The sequence below is a fragment of the Mercenaria mercenaria genome, unplaced genomic scaffold (assembly GCF_021730395.1).
Source record: "Mercenaria mercenaria strain notata unplaced genomic scaffold, MADL_Memer_1 contig_107, whole genome shotgun sequence".
Lineage (NCBI taxonomy): Eukaryota > Metazoa > Mollusca > Bivalvia > Venerida > Veneridae > Mercenaria > Mercenaria mercenaria.
In genome coordinates, this window is record NW_026459040.1 from 35,531 (window position 1) to 60,875 (window position 25,345).

Consider the following 25,345-nt stretch of genomic DNA (forward strand, 5'->3'; position numbering starts at 1 on the left):
TCCATGAAATCACTAGGTCCAACATGTTTATACTGTTATAGTGTGTTTTTCAGGTAAGCGACCTTCGGCCATCTTGGCCCTCTTGTTTATTTGCTAGTTCGGTTATGAATATGATTTTATACCCATTTGTACCAAAAAAGTATAATACCAGGGTACAGTATTTTGCCAAATTTGGAGTTATTGAACGTTTATACCAAATATGATCTTAATCCGACATGGGCAAATTCCACAAAGATATAACCCTAAAATTTGTTTTGTATATATCTAGGATTCTATTAAGATATATTTCATTGCGGGTTGTTTTCAAATGTGAAACCTACTTGCTGGGCGGAAAACTATATAACACCCAACATTTTCTGTAGAAAGGATTACATACCAAAATTTATGACCAGAGGGATGATTTTAACTTTAGTATTGTAAATTTTCCCCATTTGGATGGGAATGTACCTCAGGATACATCTTATGAGGTATATATTTCTCAATTAATTCGGTTTGTCAGAGCGTGTAGTCATGTCAAGCATTAGACAAAGGACAAGCAAAGAATAAAATGAAATTTCCGCTTTTGAGGTACATAATGACACTTTTTTGAGAGCAAGAATATGTGATTGTTACATTGGTCTTTTACATTTTCAAGTTTAGTGCAGTACATCGTAATAATGTAGTATAATTGTAATTTATCAGAGTCAGAGTGTGGAATGTGGCTCTCAGTTTAAATAATTACATCTAGATACCTCATCACTAGTACACCAGGCCAAAGAAGATACCAAATTTTATTTTCAATACACTTATAACATTTCCACAGGTCTTTCTTATCTAGATTTGAAATCTTAGACAAATAATAGCGCATTTTGTTTATTTGAAATTTGAGTGTTAAGTGAAAGGATTTGTTGTAATCCCAGGGCTATGTTTCATACCAACATATAACAAGTAGGTTGACTTTATTATGTTTATTTTGCAGTAACTGGTTAGTTTGATTTAAACAGACCAAAGTAATTAATAAATGTATTAAACTAAACTATAACCAACTTGGTGCTTGCAATTTGTTTCAGTATTATTATATTGTTATCTATTATTGACGAATTAAATTTTACTGACCATGATTACACGACCTCAAAGAATATTAATAGCTAGAATGGCATTGCAAAGAAAATAATACTACAGCAGCAAAAAGCATCTTTCCACAATCTCTTTTTCATCTTGAAAAATTAAAGTACTGATAACACCAAGCCGGACCATAAAACACATGTGATGGCAATTAATATGCAAGATAAATATATCCCTGTCGGTCTACATGGCTGACCAATAATTGAGTATTCAATTTGTTGATGACTATTAATTACTGACATGCTGAAGAGCTAATATGTTTCCCTGGGGAATGAGCATCCCCCTTTAAGATATATTCACCCAAATGGATAAACGTAAAAAACGTAAGGTAGACTAGACTAAAGCAGGCTCCAATTTGTGATAATAAAATTGTTAAAAGTATGAAAGATACTTGTTAGAAAATAACATTGGTAAAAGAAGTACCAAGATAACTTAGCAGGACGGATTTTCCTGGAAAATTACATGTTATTTGTAATATGTTCATGTGCTATGCAAGCTTAAAACTTTTTGTATCAATCAATAAAGGTAAACTTCAAGATGAATATCCCTTATGCAATACCTATTTCAATATGTATGCAACAAAAAGTAAAAGTGTCAATGTTGGTTCTGTACTCTCTTAAATAAATCATCATCATCATCATCATCATCATTATCATTATAATTATTATTATTCTTTCCGATGAAATACATGTACTGAATTCTATCAATTAAATGCAAACCTATACCTTTACTCCAATGAATGATATACCCTGCATAATGTCGATAGTAAGAATTTTATTCCTCGCATTGATATGTAAGGTCAACAACCATGGTTGGTCAATGACGTTGTTTCGACACGTTGATTGTGATGTGGACGTCATCCCAGATCTCCCACACGTTCAGTCATTGAACTCTTTTTTTTTGCATTCGCCCGCGGAAACATGTCAGTTTATTCATGTATCATTGGATTTTTCAATATTATACGAGAAACAGAAAATGTCTTATCATTATTTCATTCTTTCAAATTTTTTAATTTAGTATGATTAATAATATTTTTATTTAAAAGTGAAACCTAAATGCAAAAACTAAATAAGACCTTTTTATGTGGCATATATACTAATTATATGTTTCACTACATATGCTCGTATTGTATTGGTTTGATATTTGTACTTGTATGAACGCCCCATATTGTTCAGGATTTCATATATATATATTCCGCTTTACAGTCAATCACAACCAAAGCTTATATATGGCATGGAAATTGCCTTTTGTAAATTACCATGCGGTAAAATGGCGTTTTGTTCTGATATGGACTAATTCGAGTTGACCACGAGAACATATCCGTGGTATTCGTAAGTATAAGAAATTTCAAAATATTCTAAATCATGCTGCAGCAATCAATTATTTATCGTTATGGCGTATATACGAATATTATTTTGCAAACAAGGCTTGTAATCCAGATGGGCTTAGCTGATTCATGGAAGGCATGTAGATTTATTTACTCACCTTGATCATAACCGTAAGATCGTTTTATGGAAATTGTCGAGTGTAGCGAATATGACGTTTGCATTGTGACGTCATCGCCTTTTCTGATAGATTCGTTCAACAGACAGCCAACCTAAAATTTTTCTTTCTCTAAGAGACGGCTTAATTTATTATATGGGCTATAACTTAGAGGATAAATTTCACGTATGTTAATTTATTGTGGCGGAAATTCTGGCGGTTTGGTTCTTCTGCATACTGTACCTTTTACTACGAAAGTCCTAAGTTACTGAACACCTAGGGCGAGAGATACACAGAAGTTACTCTCTTACTCTCTTCATATCGAAAACATACATGCATACTTTGGTTGCAGTTATATTACCAAATAGTGTGTAACATTCTCATTTACAACAAAGTAAATTACAATGTTTCTTTTTCAAAATTCAAGTTCATCAAAGTTCGATTTAGGAGCTAGGGATTTCGCTCGCATAGTCATTGCACTTGGCGTATCCTGTGTATCCCCTAAAGTTTTGCATACATGATTGTTATTTTGGTGTTATGTTTGTTCAAGTAGTGGTTGAAATGCACGTGTCTTAAATGCTCGTGTCTATATGCAGTAGTGATAAAACTGCACGTGTTCGTATGCAGTCGTGGTCGAAATGCACTTGTCAGCATGCATTAGTGGTTGAAATGCACGTGTCCGTATGCAGTAGTGGTTGAAATGCACGTGTCCGCATGCAGTTTTTTTTTGAGACCGTTGAAATGGTGTGGCGATGTGTTATTTTAGTGCTTTGGAGTGTTGTACAGTGGCTAATACGATAACGTCAATATATTATAGCACAAGTATTAGGTAGGTTCTTCTATTCAAGACAGGCGTGTTCGACCTTCCAGACCGGTAGAATTTTCAAGTCGGTTCAACTGTAGCCACCGTTGGTAACTCAGTGAACCATAAAGCAGCCATATATCTGCACATTACTACGATGATTATCATTTGATACTAGTTATGTTACAACAAATAGTCGTTTCTTCTTTGTTGTATTGTAGCTATTGAAATAAATGTATGAACTGTTTTAAAATTTTGCTTCATTCAATGTGAGTCAAGAAATAAATTACATCACACAACTATCAACAATTTTGCCAGCTTCCAGTCTGAATATCTTTTGTCGGAATTATGCTCCTTTAAGATAAGTTGCCCAAACATGCAAATAAACGTGTCAAATTCAAAGAATATGCCAACTTTTCATCCGCCCAAAGGGACCTATTATGCTATACTGCCGGTGTCCGGACCGTCTGGACGTCCGTGCGTTCGTCTATTCGTCCATCCGTTAGCAACTTTTTGTTTGCTCTGTAACTCTTGAACCCCTTGAAGGATTTCAAAGAAATATCTTTAACCGCCTCGAGATCCTAGTGGTAGAGCGTCCGCTTCGAGTGCGGGAGGTCATTGGTTCGATCTCCGGCCGCGTCATACCAAAGACGTTGAAAATGGTACCAGTAGCTCCCTTGCTTGGCACAAAGCATTAAAAGAGAAACTGGCCTCTTCTCTCATATCCACGTAGTGGTGGATTCAATCAGGAATGAGGTGTCGAGAGTGATTGATATAAGTTGTAGAACACCTTTACAGTCGACCTAAAATAAGTTATGTGTAAACTAAAGAAACTTGACACAAGTGTTCACCAAATCAAAAAAAAAAAAAAAAAAAAAAAAAAAAAAAAAAAAAACCAAATATCAAACAGAGAATGCCACGTACCAAAAACGCAGCCTCCACAAAACGAAACCCACAGCACGGAGACGCGCAAACACACACTCGTACACAGGACAAAACGAACCAAAAAAGGAACACAGTGGGGCACTGCCTTGGAACGGTCAGTGGCAAAAACACCACTGGGGAGCTTAAACCAGTTTATGATGCGCACCCAACCTCACTCTTACCCTCACCATGTTCGAAAGATACAGGACAGTGTAAATAAAAGTTATCTCCGCCAGGTGAATCTCTAACACACGTAAATGAGACAAAAAGGCATGGCATGTAAAACACAAAAATGATCGTATATTATATATAAAGCAAACCTTAAGAACCAAAAACGTATGTACTCAATGTCTTTTCAGAGCAACAAGAGAAACACCCGTAAGAACCCGACAAAACAGGTCAGAGGACAGATATCAAAACAGTTCAGTCCGGGTAGGATTTAAAAACTGCTTATCATAGAGTCCTCCCCCTCTTCTGTCAGACACAATCAAAGAGGGAAGCGAAGTGTCCAACTATAAACGGGTTGAACACTAAACATGCAGTTTGTCTCAAAACAGTTGGGTCGTAACCTCTTTTTATAAAACATTTTATAATTTTACCAAATATAGTTGGAAAATTACCATGACCCAATATCTTACGAAGTTTGTAAACCACATCCCCATAAAAAACGGGTTTAGAAATATCTTCTCACAGAAGTGTCTTTAAATAATTATTGAATTTTAAAACTAAATCAGAATTACGATTGAACAAAGTATTTACGCAATTTGTAATAACGGTAGCCCGGCTGAAGAAGTTTATTTGTAATATATTGATTGCGTTCATTGAAATCCTTGACATGACTATACGCTCTAGCAAACCGAATTAATTGAGAAATATATACCCCATAAGATGTAGCCTGAAGTACATCCCCATCCAAATGGGGAAAAATTACAATACTGAAATTAAAGTCATCCCTCTTTTTGGTATGTTTAATATCGTCATAGATAGAGAGATGTAAATCTAAAAATGAAGCATCAGTATCCGACTTGTTGGTTTTAATTAACTGAAGCTCCCTAGAATAAATAATACCCATCAATTAACCAAAAAACGGATTGTCCATATTAAGAATATCATCATGAAAAGACGATGTGCAGAGCGCATGTTCCGGATTGCTAGCTACAAGGTCAAGGTCACACTTAGGGGCAACAGTCATACATTCGAGCGTGTATTAAGCCGCAGTGTGGTGCTTTTGTCATTAAATATAGTGTTATACGGCCATAGTTTTCTTAATTTTACTATTTATTTACAAGAAACATCTATCAACACTCAGACATCATCAATTTCTGTCATTCCTATCTAAAATGTAACCAATAATTGGGGACCATAATACAATGAAACCATGATAACCTGACTGAAACATGTGATAAACTTTTGCCAAATAAACTTAAATGTTCGGGCTACCAGATTAAAATTTTGGTAGCCCAATGGGCTACCAATAAATTTGCAGATTTCTGAAACCCTGGATAAAGACTCTAATATTGCGTAAGTAGACATCAGGAAATACCTACTGTTCATTTCATTCTGCTTTAAATAAAAAGCATATAAAGTAGCTTAAAATCAGTTTGCATCTGTTACGAGTAGCTGGATGATATTGGAAAGTGATCCACGGCAACTGAATAAGAACAAACGAGCGAAGGGTAAACACAAGTTATTTTCCATCTAGAGAGGGTCAAGTACATAACGAACTTAAGATATTTAGCGACCAAGCAGTTACACTTATTATAAATGGACAATTATAAATGGACAATTTTCCAACTGAGAAATTCCGAAGATGTAGACTGATTATGGCATATAACCTATGTCAGATTAAATGCATGATGACTATGCTGACGTTTCGTGAGTGAGATAATTAAGATATAAAGTTCAAATGCTGATTAATCCCATCCGGCGTTTGAAAAACATATTTCTCGTGGTGCAGTGGTTTACTTCAATGTCTCAGAAAGATCAGAATAATGAGTTCTTATGATTACTTATTACTTATTTATTTACTTCTTGGGGAATGGTTTTAGGGCCCATTAGGAGGGGAAATATCAGGCAGTAACGACCAAGTAGGGGAATTTTGCGTCGTAATACAAAAAGTATCTTTCAGAAATATGTTACACGCTCTAAGGAAGACATTGTTCATAAAACATGCATTTTCAATTTCAATTTGGATGGGTTGAAGGCAGATCAGTTCCCAATTTAGCCAGAGCCTTAATTCGTATTACTGAATGTAATGTAACCGCATCAATTGCAGTCGAAGGAAGTTTGCCTATGAAAACTGTCCTTACGAGATCAATCGCCACGTTTAAAATATATTTTAGTGGAAAATATACTGTTATAGAACAGTGTGCATTTCATAGATAAAGCCATTTGAGAAAAGGAAGATTAAACATTTTACTTAAATAATTGTGCATTCAAATGATACTTTCTCACTAATAAAGTTGAAAAAAAAGCTTAAACATAAAAAAAATGAAAATTCTTCGTGCGACATTTTATTAGGCTGGTAACGAAGCGTGGTAACACAATGTGTGTGAATATGAATGGCGCCATGCTATTTCAATTTCGTACTAAATGGTAGTGTTCCAATGATGGACTTTGGTGAGTTTCAAATTGTCTCCCTTATTGGATAATGTCCAAAATAATAAAATTGGAAGTAGGTACCATCATTTGGAAATCTGTGACTATATCGTTGGTTTGCGAGATATATCAGTTCTAAGATATCTTGCATTTTTGTTAAATTAAATGTCTGGAATGTCAAAATTAGAAACTTGAGTGTTTATAGAATATGTAGTTGAAGGCATTTTTTAAATCAACAGTCATGATGATCAATAACTAAGCTTCATTTACATCATATTGTTACAAATAATATAGCAACAATTACAGAGTAATCCAAATAGAAGTTACTGTACCTACTTGCTTTAATATAGTATGAAAGGGAGATAACTGACCGAAGTCTCCCATGTTGTGTTCTGCTCACGAAGGTTTTGCCAGACGCCTTCAAAATGAATACAACATCACATATCAAGCTACTGTTAAAATACCCATAATAAGTTAATATCGTCACATCAATAATTAGCATCATGCGTAACGAGAACTTTTAAACCATACATAAAACCTTACTTCTGTCTAATTTGTTTTACCTTGCCTTGTTATTTCATCAGTGTACCATACTCTCAACTTCTGTCTTTCTCCAATGTCGGTCGTTTCTACAGCCTCCATTTCTTTTACAACAGCTTTTAGTTCTTTCTTAAGCGCAGGATTACCTATCTCTTCTGAACATCTGTCTACTATATCCTTGATTAGTTCTAGGTACTTTTGATACATCTGGTCGCTGATGTCGCCTTCTCCAAATTGAAACAGATCGTTCCAAACGGTTTGAAAATCATATATGTCTTGCTTGACTTTTCCCTCAAGGTTGCAGCAGTTGATAAGAAGAAAGCAAAACGTGCTTATATCCCATTCATTTAAGTTTGTCGGTTTGGCAAAAAGTTCATTCAGAAATCTCCTATGCTTAATCTTTCCTCTATTTTCAATCAAAAAGTCGTCAACAGTCCACGGAAAAGGGTCGTGGCCCACGGGTGTAATTTCCTGTACTTTTTTCAGAAACAATGCCTTTGTTATTTTTAAGCCACAATGACGAACGACAGATATCAAATGACAGTACTTCGGTTGCCGTAAGGGAGGCATTTTTAAGTTACTGTTTTCTCTGAGCTATGATGTAAGAATACTTGTGTAATTTCAATATTTCCACGTAGAAACAGAAATAAATGTGAGGTATACGAAGGATTTTCACAAAAGACGTTATGTCTCTAAAAGTAAAAGAGCAAAACTAAAGTTAAAATATAGCATGTTGAACATTTGTCATTCGATTACTAGTAATAACGGTGACCTGATATACGAGTATGTGTATGAAAATAGTTGCCGTATATAAGAGCATGCAAAATATGTTTCTACTATATCCTTAATCGTTTAGTATAGCATATGGAATAAAGGTACTTTAACACTGATTCAAACTGCACTAATGTGCAATTCCAACAGTCGTTTAAGAGAGGTACAGACATATCATCGGAGATTTTCAATGTCTGTTTCAAGTCTGAAAACGTCTTTGACGCAGTCCTTTTAGCCCTCGTTTTATCAAAACAGTTTATATTGCCCAGATAATACTTTTTTTCTGTAACTGACTCGGTCTGTTTTCACCGCCTTCAATGTAAAATGCGCAATGCAATGTAAATTTGGTCATTTAGGTCATGGTGAATGCTGAAATTGTCCATAAATACAAGTTTTTACAAGGATCAATTATTGAATTCTGGAACAAGTTTATTGATATTCTTTATGACATGGTTAAAGGAACTCCTTATTCGTCGAATGCAATTCAGCATGCATACTATTTCATATGTCTATATTACCATATATTTTCAGTATGTTTGTGCAAAAACCGGCCTTTCAATCACTAAGACATGAAATGTTTATTTTCAATGTCAAAATAGATCGGCAAAATTATGTTCTATTGTTTGCTATAATTTCTCACTACACACAATTCAATCAACTCTGAATTATAAAAATACTTACCTAAAAATGTTTTGGACAACCTTTTTCCAGTCTATATGTTATTGTATCTTTTAGGATTTCATAATCACCACTTAACCAAACACGACTGCAGTTTTATAGTATCTGCAGAATAACAAAACAATCAAGAGTTTTAATATACGAAAAATAATACTAGTTGCATAGATAGTTCTTAGATATTTTTTGCCGTAAGGTAATAATAACATTTCTGTCATTAGACAAGTTATATACAGTTTTGTTTGCAAAAGAATTACACACCCTTCTTATCTGACACAAGAGTAAGGCAATGATTGCATAACACCTTTGTAAAAATGCACGTAGGCAAAAAGTTGCAACTTTGTCCTATTATAATTAGTTTTATAATGGCTACGTTATGTGTTCTCTTTTCTATATTGTTCATAACATATTTGTTACTTTCTTTAAATTTGTATGAACGTGAATATATATATATGTATATATTGTAAGTGTTGGTGTTTAGACGATGTCTCAGTAAAATTCTGATTTGTGTTGTTCTATTAAAAAATTATACAAGGGGAATTAGTTTGTCAAAATAATTATTAATACATATACACAAAATAAACAGTCTTAGTAATCCATTACTGAAGATAGCTTGGCACAGAAATAATAATACTATAGAAGAACAACCCAAGACAGTTGTATGAATACATTACTTTTACTATTAACAATTTTACTATAGCAAGCAATTAGAATCTAATTTCGTTTAAATTAATGGTTGGCAGAAATTGGTCACAGCTTCACATAAATGTCAATATACAAATACATATGATATAAAGTATATGTTTAAAATGCAGATGTGGAGGCCCTGTGAACAGAGGCCTAATACAGTATACTTGAAACAAACAAACTTCTTATTACACAACGTTAAGATATACTGGTGGAGGCACTGGTGGCGGTTGTCAAGAATTTTCCACGTTGTTCCAAATTCTCGACATGTGGCGGTTAGGTCAGCCTCCACCAGTATATCTTAACGTTGTGTGATAAGAAGTTTGTTTGTAAAATATTACTTCTATTTTGTTCACAAGGTAAATATTAACACCTTTTGGGCCGTAACTCTAGAACTTATGATTGGATCTGACCGAATAATCATGGAATCGAAGATCTATTGTTGTTAAACCTTTAAATTTAAACAAATGAAACAAGTCTCCAAATAGGTGTTATGCGTACTTACATGGTTAGAAAAGCATTACTTTTAATATTGTAGATGAATTGTTATAGTTAGAGCCATAAAGGGAGGTAATAAAAACAATACGAAGATGGTCAAGCTGGAGAATTGTAGAACACTAAAACAAAAACAAAAACAACAACTAATTATCTTTCCTTTCTTTCTACTTCTCAATACATAATTCATATATTTTGGTCATTACATGTCGATTTTACTATTTATTCAAGATCTGTAGTCAAATATCAAAATATTCAAAAGTAAGATTAAAATGCTGAATAAAATCTTTGTTAAAGAAAAAGTATTGGAGGAAGAAAGAAGACGTGCCACTACAAAGGCCATCATAAAATATAAAAGACTTTCTATGAAATGTGAACATTGTTTAGTTTAAAATACTACTCTCCTTTATTCTTGTTGACTAGCTGCATAAATGACTTAAGATTTTTTTCTGTTTTCTTTTAAACTAACGTTATGAAATTCTCATTTTAAATGTATTTAATACAGACCTGTATATAAATCTGTTCTCTCTATCTGTTCTAGGGGCTTTATCTCTCTCTGTCCCTCTGGTCAGATTGCTCTGAGTCTGTACCTTTTTTTTCTCTTTGGAACCATAAGATATGGCCCGTTTATTTTTTTAAAACACACACATACATATATACATACAGAAACAAACATAAAGTATAATGTTTGTACTACATGATCTCACTTATTAACTGAAAAAATCCAACTAAAATATATAGTTCTATTTTCAATTTTCAATTCGAACTTGTTTTTATATATAATGTACAGTACTTGGATTAACGAGATATTTCATTCTGAATAAAAAAATTTGATGTCTTGTAGAGTGTTATAACATTTCCAGACAGAACAGAATGTAGAAAATTAAAGTCTTTAAAACTAATAATCAATTAATATTCATCTTCGAAGGTAGCAATTAATCTTACAGTTTTCAAATGTGTGTACGATATTAATATTTTGTTTTAAATGAAATATAGTGATTAGAATATACAGGCTGTACTAAGGCACTACAATTTCCGATATTTGGATAAAAATATACATAGAAAATTAAACTTTTGTCAGATATGGAACATATTTGTAACCTAATTGTACAGAATATATTATAAACAATAAATAAAAAGCAACAAAAATATATATAGTACATATTTTATTTCTTGAAAACATGAATTGATAATATCTACCATAGATATCCCTGAAATCAACCAGGAGCACCTCCCTATTGGGAACTTAATCAACCGCAAGGGCACCGGGAATTCTCCTGACCCCAAACAATCATGAAATGAAAGCGGTAGAGATTACAATCCATGCTTCCAAGATATTTAGGTTTATAGCTGACTGCGTATGTGACAAATATACATGACGACATGTGTGACGTCAATTAATTGATGTACATGTGTCGTCAATAAATTGGTGTACAAGAAGTGTTTATTTACTACATTATTATAACTTGATGTAGTCTATAATTGACTAACAAGTATAAGGAACAGAAATTTCAAGTAAAAGTAATCAGACGTTAGACTAAAACATTATTACAGATTCTATTAGAATTTAAAATACAAGTGGAGGTACTGAAAAAACAACAACACATTAATGCGACTGTTACAGAAAGTCTTTACTTTAAAGACATTCACGACGCAAAGTTATGTTCCTTCTTACAGACAGTAAGGACATCAGATTAAGTTATCTATTGTCGAAATCGAAATAATAGAGTAACAAGATGTGCACAATTACTGTGTGTCAGTACTTAAAATATACTTTATTTCTAATGAGTATGTGCTTCTTTCAAATACTTGAAAAATTTATTCAGAATAGGATGATTGTACTTCTTATTCTAATAATAATTTTCCAATACTAAAAGTTCATTATACAGTACTTTCATCATATTAAAAATTCTTGCCCTGCTATCACTTATTTTTTAAGATTTATAAATACTAAAGCCAATATGACTTAGAATAATATTAACATCTTGATAAGCTGTGAGCTCTGTTTTATATCCAACGACAAAGTATTCTAGATCATCAAAACGTCTACATATTTTAAGCTTTTGGAAAATGGAATGAATTACATCCCAAAGTGGGGTGACGTATGGAAATCTAAAAAGAAAGTGTTCAATTGTTTCAACGTTCTGACAGTGATTACAACAAGGGGAGTTAGATATTTTCCAAGTAAAAAGATTTTCTTTTGTTGCAATTATTCTATGTAAAAGTTTTAATTTAAATTGTTTCACCCTATTGTCTATGATAATCCTATTCAACATAAAATATACGGAATTCCAGTGTATATACCTTTTAAATGACTGTTCCCAATATCTATGAATATATGGTTTTTCACTCTTTTTTGAAATAAAAAAAACATGCTTTTTACTTGTTTATTATCTAAATTGTGTAAATCAATACGTGTCTTTAAACAAGTTTTAACTTTAGTTTGCTTCGACGCTGACTGTTTGAAAGTATTTTTCCAAATTGAAGGAAAAGCTTTAACAATCCTAAAATATTCTGAAATCCAGTTAGATTTGTTTTTTAGTTGACTTAAGATAACTTCTTCTTTAATTTCACCATCTTTAATTATTTGATCAATAAAGAGTATATTGGATTCTATCCAATTATTATATATTAAACATTTTCCTTTATATTTTATAAACTGATTGCCCCATTTTACCTGCGTTCTTATGTCATTAAATGATTTTGGATTACAACTTTTATTTACATTGCATAATTCTATGTAATCCATAACTACCTCTCGATAAAACCGTGTTATAGTTCTTTTCGCAGGGAGGGATTTAAAGGAATCAATATTCATCTTAAAAATTAAAAGATCTCTGCCATACTGGTTTAAAAACAAAGTCAGGATAATTTTCCAATTTGCACCATCTTTTATACATAAAGATCTAACCCATTTCATCTTTAACGTTTTTATATATGAGATTAAGTCAGGTACTTCTATTCCACCATCACTTTTATTTCCAATCAAAATTGATCTTTTAATTTTTTCTTTTTTGTTACTCCACAAAAATTTGAATATCATAGAATTAATTTTATCTATAACAAACTTGGGTGTTGGTATTGATTGGATTAAGTAGGCAAGTTTTGGTAGGATTAAAGACTTTATAACCGTCAGTTTTCCAAAGAAAGTTAGATATCGATTACTCCATCTATTAAACAAACTTTGACAAGTTTCCATTTTATCGTTCCAGTTTAACTGTTCACATTCAATAGTATTTGTTCCAAAGTACGTTCCTAGAGCTTTAACATTTTTATTGAACTTAATGCTGTGCAATGGCAATTGGTGAGCATTTTTTTGATTTCCCAATTAGAAGGCCTTCTGTTTTAAATTTATTTAATTTAAGTCCTGAATGACATCCAACTTCTTCAATTATTTTTAACGCTCCTAATATTTCATCTGTATTTTTCAAGAACAGAGTAGTGTCGTCAGCTAACTGTGTTATTTTGATATTTTTTACGTTTTCTGAGTCTACTTTTATGGATATTCCATTAATATTGTCAGATGGTCTTATTTTGGTAGATAACATTTCAGCAACAATGATAAATATAAGAGCAGAAAGGGGACATCCCTGTCTAATTCCACGATGTACTGGGAATAAACGTGATTTCCAACCATTATTTATGACCGAAGAACATATATTATTGTAAAGCACTTTTACCCAATTCATAAACTCTTGTTTGAATCCAAATTTTACCAAAGTATCTATCATGAAGTTCCATTCGATTCTATCAAAATTTTTTTTTTTTTTAAATCAAGAAATAAGATTACCCCATCAATACCGATCAGTTCTGCGTAATCGATGATGTCTTGTATTTGTCTTATGTTGTAACTAATGAATCTGTTTTTAATAAAACCTTGTTGGTCCAGACATATAATTTTTGGTAGTATCTTTTGTAACCTCTGCGCTAATACTCTGGCAATAATTTTATAATCTATATTAAGAAGAGAAATCGGTCTCCAATTTTCTAAGTTTTCAGGGTCACCCTTTTTATACAATAAAGAGAATATACATTGTTTCTGACTTCTTGAAAGCTCTTTTTCCTTGAAAGAAGTTTCATAAGATTTTAGTATCAGAGGTGACAATTTAGTCCAAAACTTTTGATGAAATTCCACTGTTAGGCCATCAAGTCCTGGGCTTTAATTTTGTTTCATACTGTTAATAGCCTGGGTGCATTCCTCCAGGGATATTGCGCCTTCACAAATATCAGCTTCAGCAAGGGTTAGTTTATTTTCTAGATTTAATTGATTGAGATATACGTCATGGTCACTAGCAGGTATAGACGATTTATATAAGTTTTCGTAAAAATCAACTTCTTCGGACAGAATGTCTTTAATACTTGAAACACGTTTATTATTTGTTATCAATGAAGTAATAGTTTTTCTATTTTGTCTAGATTTTTCAAGGTTTAGGAAATATTTTGTTTTTTTTTCTCCTTCATTTAAAATTTGTACTCTAGATCTAATTTGGGCTCCAAATAATTTATAATCATAGACTTTTTTATTTCGCTTTCAACCTCAGCAATTCGCTTATTATCCACTTGTTCTGTATACAATAAATTTAATTCCTTTTCTAAATGATACAGTCTATTGTGCCTTTCTCTTGATTTCTTTCTTGCATATTTAATGGAGCATTCCTTTATTTCATACTTACAAATTTCCCATTTAACTTTGTTATCTAGTGTTAAGTTATTACATCTGTCAATAATGTCATGAACAAGTTTACAATATTCTTCATCTTCAAGATAAGTATTGTTAAGTTTCCAATAGCCTGGGCCTCGTTTTAATGGAGTTTTTAATTTGATGGATATTGCTAAATGGTCAGTACTTTGAATTATTGCAGGTCTAATGTCTGTAGAGTAAACCAAAAGGGTTATATTTTTATCAATTAGCCAAAAATCAATACGACTCTTTTCAATACTGTTTTTTCTCCGCCAAGTGTATTGCTTTTTGTCTTTATTAAACTCCCTCCAAATATCAGAAAGGTTATTACTCTTAATTAGTTTGTTAAGGTTACTACTAGAAACTATGCTCTGGTTATTTGTATTCGCAGACTTTGTAATTCTATCTTGAAGCTCAAGAACTTCATTAAACTCTCCGCCAATTACCTTTATACCAGAAGAATGATCTTTTAAGACTGTTAAGATAGTCTCAAAACAAATAGATTTCTTGTCTTTTTATCGTTTGGTGCGTAAATGTTTAATAAAGAAAAAAAAATATTATTTGCTTCTATATCAATAAGAACATATTTTCCATTTTCATCACTTGAAGTATCAATTACATTAGAATTTATCTGTTTACTTATTAAGATAGAGCACCCTTTACTATTAGTTTCTCCAAAAGAATGAAGCATTTCCCAGTCACTGAATTCTTTATTTTAAGTCTTTCGTAAAATGCGTTTCCTGCAATAATACAATATTAGCTCTTTGTTGCATTAACCATTGGTGAAGTCTAGCACGCTTTAACCTGTCTCTTAGGCCTTGCACATTAAGTGAAATTATATGCAAGATTTCATTAGAAGAAGTCATAAAAAGGTTATTTACATTGTTGCTCTGAGTCTGTACTAGTAGAGGATGAATTTGTGTAGCTGCGTTTCTATATGTAAAGCGTCTTTGAACGTGTTTATCATGAAAATGGCGCTGTATAAATCTGGTATAATAATAATTAAAATAATTTGAATCTAGAAATATAAAGAACAAAGTGCGGCTACAATTTTCATCCTGTTTTAAGCTAATAATTTGAAATTTATACACAGTGGACAGGCAGATCGGCAAATCTATACTTTAGGCCTACTGTGAGTGGTTTGCAGTGAGTGAGGCCAGTGCCAATTTTAATAAAAAAACAAAAACAACAACTAATTATCTTTCCTTTCTTTCTACTTCTCAATACATAATTCTCATTTGCTCAGTGAGGCCAGTGCCAATTTTAATAGTGGAATCAACGTATAAATCTGTCCACATATAAATACAAAATACATGTATTGCTTTTCATAGTTTTTAATCAGAGTGAGAACACTTTGATAACGTCTTTTAAACCAACAGTATTAGGAATAAATGATGAAACTTATTTCATTGTGTGCAAAAACTAGAAATTTTTTATTCTTTGTGCAGACAGTTTATGTGCTTTTAACAATCAAAACGCAAAAAAAAAAGAAGAATTATTCAAGTTCAGTTTGTCTGTTTAACAAACAACCCCCCCCCCCCCCCCCCCCCCCACAAAAAAAAAATATCGTGGTAGGTAGAGGTGTTTTATACAATCATTTAAAAAAAGAAAAAATAAACATTAATATATTAAAGATATAATAAAAAAATTAAAGTGGCTTAAGTTATTCAAACCACTAATACAAACACTGATTTTTTTATAACACCCGTAAAATATGTTTGCTAATCAAACTATAGATGATCTAATCACATGTAGATTCTTTATCTTAAGACCATTTTTTAACTGTCGTGCATTAGTACCATTATACAAAATCAGTGTCTAATTTCATTTTCTTATGGCAGTTATTAGTAAATACATTTTACTTTTACCTGCATAAATGTAAATTTAGGTATCAGAGTCATAAAAGGCATTTCTATAAAAGCAACTCTGCTAACATGCTCATTCATCCGCCCACACAATTAGACACACATGCATGCATTCATTCATCCGCTCACGCACCCATCAATCTAGCGTTTCACTCTCTCACTCACTCTGTCCAGGGTCATTTGCCCACTCATCCATATACTTAGTCACAATCAGTAACTTGAAGAGCTTCTTATGACCTAATAGAACATTCCTACTGCTATAGTTGTATATATATGTAATACTTTCATATGAACGATTATCTATAGTCTCATAAACTCTTAGAGAGTGGCCATTTACATTTGTGATTTTTACTGTTTATATGTTTTTTATTGTATTTAAATGGATGAGATGGCGGCTGATTTTTGCCAACTTCTGCCCGCGACAAGGCGAAAAGGCGATGTTTGGGCATTGTCCGCTTTTCGCTTTGTCGCGGGGACAGGGTGAAAAGTCAAGGTTGAGAACACGAGCGAAAAATCTAAAGGCGAAAAGACGAAATACTAAGATTTTAACGCGCCGTTACCCCGTAAGACTTGACTTTCGTGTACCTGAAGTACGTATATAAACATTAAAGTAATATGTGTGTTGTTTTCGAATAAAGCGTGTTTTAACGAATTACAACCCCAATAAAATTTCAATATCTGATGAGAGAAATATGCAGCTATTTTGCCTCTTCCCAGGAATAAGAAACCCAAAATTTACATTTTAACCATTTTTCCGATATTCATTTGCCACTCAAACAAATGTCCAGTTAAATCCGTTGAAATGCGAATACACCTGTAATATACTATTGATTGTTATGAAAAAGTAGAATCCGTGGTCTGTTATGAATAACATTCAACAAGCTGTCAATATTTGTTGAATGTATGTAAAAGGTAAATGCAATAACGCAAAATTGTCAAGGTTAACACGATAATGCAACAAAGTAAAAACCTTAGTATAGTACGTGTTTTTACGGCATATCTGTCTCCAGGAACCAATAAAAACAACGGAAATTGTGTTCCTTCCTGGCTGATTACACGTCAAATTACACCACCTATTTTAAATGTGAATATCTATAACAGTATGTGAAAACTGGCAACAGTAACACTAGTTAAGGAAACTTAATGAATATAGGTATCTGACCATAAAAATGGTTCAAACTGTTTACCTGAAACTTTCATGATAAAAAAACTATGCAATGGACATTTACACAACACGTTGCATTTTAAATTGTCTTGAATACTTTTTTCATCAGAGCCACAATGTGGCCTGATTCAGTTTACTGATATTCAATGGACGAACTTCACCAAAAAGCTAAAGTATTTTATATTAGTTGAGATATGCAAGTGTTATTTTCAGCAGATTTTGTGAACTAAATAAGCATTACAATGACGGCATATCAGTACACTCTGATTAATATTCGAAGAGTGGTACACTCTCAAACTGGGAAAAGGTGGGTTGGGTAAATAAACATTCGAAGCGACACTATTACAGGAATATAATTTGTAGAGTTGTTAAGAAATAACCTCAGCTTGTCTACTACTCTCTAAATTTTATTAAAAACAGCCTTGGGTGATAAACTTTAACAAGTATTTGTCTACTATATACATGTGTGTCATGAAAAACATGGACCTTGAACATGACATGGAAAGCTCAAAGCATTTTAAACAAAAAATTGTCTGGGGCAGTATATTTTGAGGGAAGTTGTTTAAATTAGATAAATTTTCTGCATTTGCAATTTCAGTGTGTTTTAGAATATACATGCATATAGGTCTTCTAACTGGTAGCTTAGACAGTCTCTTTCAGGTAGCCTTAGTGCAGGTAGTTTTAATTTTCTACCTGGTTTATCAATAGCTGCATAAATTATATAGTACAGGCACTGTTGTCAGTGGTCATTTACCTGCATGTACATATTCGTCATTAATTCCAAGGCAGAAACATAAAACTGCGCCAAGCTTCAAGTAATATTGTTTTACAAAGGAACAAATACTTATAAATGTAATTGCATTACATTTTGTACTTTGACACTGTTAGTGCCAAGAAGGAATCCATCAAGTAAGTTACAGGAAGAAACAAACACATTATCTACACTTGCTGCAAGGCAGGAACATACAGCAGTTTAGGTATTGTTAGTTCCAGGTAGGAACATATACCAGTTACACTCAGTAAGCCACTATAAGTTCATGGAAGGAACAGACACTGCAAGTTTCAAATGGGAACAAACAGACTGTTTCAAACAAGCACAAAAGTTACATCATACATATAACTGTCCTTGTTAGTTCCAGATAGGAACACCGGGAACTAACAGTACTTACTAAATACAGGAACTAAGTGTTACTTGAAATATATTTGTTTCTGCTGTGAACTATATAGGCATAGGAAAAAGAGATCAATATAATTGCACCTTTACTAATCCTACCAGGTGTTCTGTATTACAAAAGTGCTTCTATTGTGACATTTTGATACAAGCAAAACTGTATTATCTGCACTATAAAATACTTACTGGTATTTCATTTTATTATCGGCTTGTTAAAAGTTAATTTTTACCATAAGTAAGTTGACAAAATCATAGGAACCAGTGATTCAGGGGTAAATCAAACACATATTAATAAATCCTAAACGATTTTTTTGTGTAAAAATGTATAATATTGTGTCTTAAACCGTTTTCGTTTTCTACTCTATTGTGTAATTGCAAGGGAAGTAAACTAATAGATATCTCTGCTTTAAAGTACTAGCCCAAGGCAAGAGTTGACATTCTTTGCGGATCACAACTTTGAATTATATATTAAAATTTCTGTTATTGATATTAGCAAAACTATCATATATTGCACATTTGTGAAATCATTTTTGTTAATTTCAAGGACTTGGAAATCAATTTCTAGACTTTATTTAATGTATTTCTATCAATGAAAATGTTAGAATCTATCTCTAAACTATCAACTCATAAATTAAGATCACTTGTGGTAACTTATGTGTTCCTGTTTGGAACTAAAAAGGCAGATATGTATTTACATTTGCAATGCATAACATCCCCACTAACGAATATCTTTTTAGAGATATTTTTGTTACACAACATGAACTGTCGTTCAAAGTCTTTCTAGCTCGAAGGATAATTTCATATACATTCATTTGTTTAACGCAGTGCAGAAAAAAAATATTATAGTAGTGCAATCAATCAGCTATCGGCGTTTTTTTCCTTTTAAGTCAGTTTTATGTATGTATTAGGCGTAAAAAAATTGTTTGTTTCCGGTATTCCGACCTAACCTAAATTTTTGGCCCGACCCTAAATGTTTTCATGGCCTTAGAGAATAATTTTGACAAAAAGTTGCAAAACTGAACTTTTCATGCTTTAAACATGGTCAGTGAAGTTAGAAATCAACTTACTGATGCTTTAAAGGCATAACCCCCTACTTGTATTCATTTTTTTGACACAAAAAATAATTTCCGAAAAGACTCCCTTAATATTATTAAAAAAAATCCGACCTATCTACGCTAATTTTTAGCTCACGTGAGCACGAAGTGAGCTTTTGTGATCGCCTTGCGTCCGTCGTCCGTCGTCGTCCGTCGTCGTCAACAATTTGACTGTTAACACTCGAGAGGTCACAATTTTGGCCGAATCTTAATGAAACTTGGTCAGAATGTTACCCTAAAAAAGTCTTGGACGAGTTGATAGTGGGTCATCTGGGGTCAAAAACTAGGTCACCAGGTCAAATCAAAGGAAAAGCTTGTTAACATTCTAGAGGTTTTGGCCTAATCTTAATGAAACTTTGTCAGCATGTCATCCTTAATAAAATCTTGGAAAAGTTTTATATTGGGTTATCTGGGTTTTAGAACTAGGTCACCAGGTCAAATCAAAGGGAAAACCTGTTAACACTTTAGAGGTCACAATTTTAGCCCAATCTTAATGAAACTTGGTCAGAATGTTACTCTTAATAAAATCGTGGAAGAGTTTGATACTGGGTCATCTGGGGTCAAAAACTAGGCCAACAGGTCAAATCATAGGAAAAGCTAGTTAACACTGTAGATGCCACATTTATAATGTTTCATCATGATTCTTGGTAAGAATGTTACTCATGATTATCTCAAAGTTCAGTTTGAATCTTGGTCATGTAGGGCCAAAAACTAGATTACCAGGTCAAATGAAAGGAAAAGCTAGTTAACACTCTAGAGGCCACATTTATGACCATATCTTAATGAAACTTGGTCAGAATGTTAGTCTTCATGATCTATAGGTCATTAACAAATCTGTTTCTTCATGAAACTCGGTCAGAATATTACTCATGATGATCTCAAATTCAGTTTGAATCTGGGCTATGTAGGGTCAAAAACTAGGTCACCGGGTGAAATCAAAGAAAAAGCTTGTTAACATTCTAGAGGCCACAATTATGTCTTTATCTTTATGAAACTTAGCCAAAATGTTAATCTTAATGATCTTTAGATTAAGTGTGAATCTGGGTTGTGTGGGGTCAAAAACTAGGTCACCGGGCCAAATCAAAGGAAAAGCTTGTTAACCCTGTAGAGGCCACATTTATGACAGAATCTTCATGAAACTTAGTCAGAATGTTACTCATAATAATCTCAAAGTCCAATCTGGGTCTTGCAGGTACAAAAACTAGGTTACCAGGTCAAATCAAAAGAAAAGCTAGTTAATACTCTAGAGGTTAAATTTATGACCTTAACTTAATGAAACTTTGTCAGAATGTTAATCTTGATAATTTATAGGTCATGTTTAGGTGGGGTTAAAAACTAGGTCACCGGGTCAAATCAAAAGGAAAGCTTGTTAACTCTCTAGAGGTCACATTTATGACTGTATCTTTATGAAACTTAGTCAGAATGGTAGTCTTGATGATCTTAAGGTCAAGTTCGATTCAAGGTTATGTGGGATTAAGAACTAGGTCACCGGGTCAAATCAAAGGAAAAGCTTGTAAACACTCTAGAGGCCACATTTATTACTGTATCTTTATGAACTTAGAATGTTAATCTTGATGATCTTTAGGTCAAGTTCGAATCTTGGTCATGTGGGGTCAAAAACTAGGTCACCGGATAAAATCAAAGGAAAAGGTTGTTAACACTCTAGAGGCCACATTGACGACTGTATCTTCATGAGTCTTAGTCAGAATATTAATCATGATGATCTCTACGTCAAGTTCGAATCTGAGTCATGTGGGGTCAAAAACTAGGTCACAGGGTCAAATTAAGGGAATAGTTATTCAACACTTTAGAGACCTCATTTATGATCATATCTTAATGAAACTTGGTCAGACTGTTAATCTTGGTGATCTTTAGGTCAATAGGTCAGGTGAGCGATACAAGGCCTTCATGGCCCTCTTGTTTTGAGCATGTTACCGGAAACAAAGAATGTTTAGGCCTTATATTGAAGTAGTTCGTATACATTTCATTTTGGCGGAAAGTGCACGTATTACAATATGCGTACACGCTTAAATATATACGTACGTGTATATTTTTATTCGCACACGCTTCATAATGTAAGTGGGCGTATAATTCTTCGCTTGGACGCATAGTTCTGGATGTTTGTAAATATACGCGTGCACCTTTATATTTACCAGTGTGCGCGTAAATATAGACGTGGACGTATCATTTTACGCATGCACGCTAAATATATATACGCGTGAACACATATATTGAGGTACACCGTTAGTTTATAGGTGCACGTGTAATTACAAGTGCACGTATATATACATGCGTACGTACATGTAAGCATGAATTTACATTTTTACGCGCACGCCTATAAAATGTACAGGTAGACGTATATATATTTACGCGTGCACGCATATTTTTTACGTGCACGTATATTTTGAAATGTGCGCAAACGCAAAGCAAACCGTCGACCTAAATTGTACACCATATACTGTAAACCTAGAAATGTTCGCGGATACTATATTTCGCGTTTTTCAAAACATGAACATTTTCGCGGATACAAATCTTCGCGGAAACATATCCATTGCGAATCCCGCGAATATGAAGTCGCAAATGACATATTTAGTACAATAAGGTAAGTATCACTGCATAATTGCATTAATAATATTCTCGAAAACATTCAGTTTTATTGTACCCTTCAATTATAAATGCACCCTAATCTTTTTTATCCATATCAACGATTATTCACACCTCCAATTATTGACAGTCAGTAAATTGCTGTTTTTACACTGTCATTTGTTTGCCATTTAGATAGGCGTTTAATCCATACTTAGCAGAAATAGACACAATATTTTACTTTCAAATAATATATCGTATTGGCTGCCGACTACAAATTGCATGTATATGTCGTTCGATAGATGCATATCGTTTTTGTTTTTATCCCCTGTTTGCCTTACGGATCGGTATTGAAAATGCTGTTGCTTCATAAATAAGTAAATTGTAAATCAATTGAAATAATGTGGATTTGTGCACTCATGTTATACAATTACGGTACTAGAATATGAATATTAATATCCAGGTATGTGTAAGCACAGAACCATTTTATAGCGATTTATATAAGCTGAATCTTGAATCTTTCGCGTTTTTGTTAGAACAGAGTTTTTCGCGGCTATTTAATTTCACGGAAATATACTACCCGCGAAAGGCGCTAATTTAAAAAGCGCGAAAACAATTCTAGGTTTACAGTACAAGCTCTTATCTCATATGGTCTAATTTGGCCGAGGGATTTTGTTTGTCTACATCAGGTCATTCAGATGTTTTATACACAGCTGTATTCTATCAGTTAAATAGTTTCATATGTCATCACTCACACTGTGAAAATATGAAATCTATATTTTCACACTGTGAGAGATATGGCTCCGCCCCGTCATACATTGTGTATGAATTGTAAATTATTTGCTTAAAACAGGATGAAAATTGTAGTCGCACTTTGTTCTTTATAGTGTATTTCTCGATTCTAATCATTTTACTTAGTAAGAATTTCATAACGTTATGCAGCAAAAAATAAAATGAAATGGAACTTTATGTTGTGTGCGTCTTTATAACGTCACAACACGTCTGACGTCATGTCTGTTTACGCGTGTCTTTTTCCCGCAATGAGATTAAAAATTGTTGCAAAATTCACATCTCAACGTAATTGAGTAAAATAAAAAGAAAATTTGTTTGTTTTTCGTGAATATGGAATATATCTCACCTCGAAGTGAGAAAGTGTTTACATTTTCTCACTTCTAAGTGAGATATATTCCATATAAACTCAAAACAAACAAATATCCTCTATGTGTCTATTCCGTTAATTTCATTGTGTGCAAATATCTTTAAAAACTAATTCTATTTGATTTGAATGACAGAAACAATAACGTAAAATATCTATGGTAGCATACATGGATCTAGAAATACTTTATTACAGACGTACTAGTTGAAGTAAGAAAAATGAGAAGCATTTCTAGAAACAAAGTTGCCTGACCCTTCCTTATTTATATTTGAGCGAACATGTTTATCGGTGATAAGGAATACAAAGTGCAAGTCAGATAAATTCGTAATAATAAGCGTTAAATAAATAAGTGATTTTATAAAATATACCTTAAACTAGTTTTTCCTTTCTGTGCCATTTTTCACAGGCTTGTTTTTATAATCCCAGTTAAAGTTTTTTTTCTAAAAAGATTTCAGGGTGAATCATAATCAATTTATGTTTGTCTTATCGGTTACAAGGACAAGAATGCAAACCAGGGTCAATCTTACCGATTGATTTGCGTTTGTTCTATTTATATAATGATTGTATTCCATTATTGTTGAGTGTATCTGCAAACAGCTTGCAATTATTGATCTGGTAGATCTAAGAAAGATTTCAGTATTATGCGAGACAAATTACAGTGTTATACACTGCAGTGTTATACACCTCGGTAAAGTGTCCTTAAGTATTCAGAAGTATTTTGACATTGTATTATAACTAATAGAATGTTTGCCTTTTTAAACTGTAAGCATAGACGGTCTATGACTGTAAAATTTCACATGTTCAGGCTTATTACAAAATCAAATCAAATCGTAAGATAATAGAATAAGTTGTCATCCGTGTCAAATCCTGACAAATAAATACTATGGTTGTGCCTTAACCGCCAAGCTGTTGATCTTCGTAAACGACTGAGATAGGAGACAGCTCAGAGATACCATCGGATATGGAGAGCCAGGATGGGTCATCTAGTATAAATCTTTAACGAGGAACTGAAACATCTGTGAAACGTCACTATGAAAATCTATTACAAATCTCGGATTCCAAAATCGTTTTTACATAAACCATTGAAGGCATTGAACTCAACTGTTTCTTTCTTCATTTTTCTTTTCTTTTCATTGTAAATATTTATTACTGAAAATTGTTCGTATAGTTTTTGTGTGCCCGGTTCGACCATCCTATCACATGGTGATCTGCAGGGATTTTTACCTGTTTATCTGTAACCTCTGAGGATTCTTGAATTTCAGGAACTACTTTGTGTGCTCTGACTGACTTGTCTGTTGATATTCTCTAATTTTGATCGTAAATCATTATTTGTTTATGCATCGCTTTAGTTTTGTCCATAACCACGGGTACTGTATCTTCTTATACTTCTGCAACTATTGTTTGACCTGTAATATCTATGGGGTTTGCTCTTGAAGCTCTACTGACTCGTGTGATACTTCTCATTCATCTGTCAACCCTTTGGGAAAATCTTGTTTATGTGTCTCCACCACATATATACACGATCTCTTTCTAGGTCCTTTATTTACTTTAT

At 33.0% G+C, this 25,345-nt stretch overlaps 1 long non-coding RNA gene across 1 annotated transcript; it reads right to left on the minus strand.

Moving 5' to 3' along the window:
* Positions 1-6,703: 6,703 nt before the first annotated feature.
* Positions 6,704-24,299, minus strand: LOC128551412 (uncharacterized). The gene is made up of 3 exons (XR_008368779.1): positions 24,162-24,299; positions 8,903-9,004; positions 6,704-8,142 (listed from the first exon to the last, which is right to left on the minus strand). It is a non-coding gene; the product is annotated as an uncharacterized LOC128551412 (long non-coding RNA).
* Between the last annotated feature and the right edge of the window lie 1,046 nt (positions 24,300-25,345).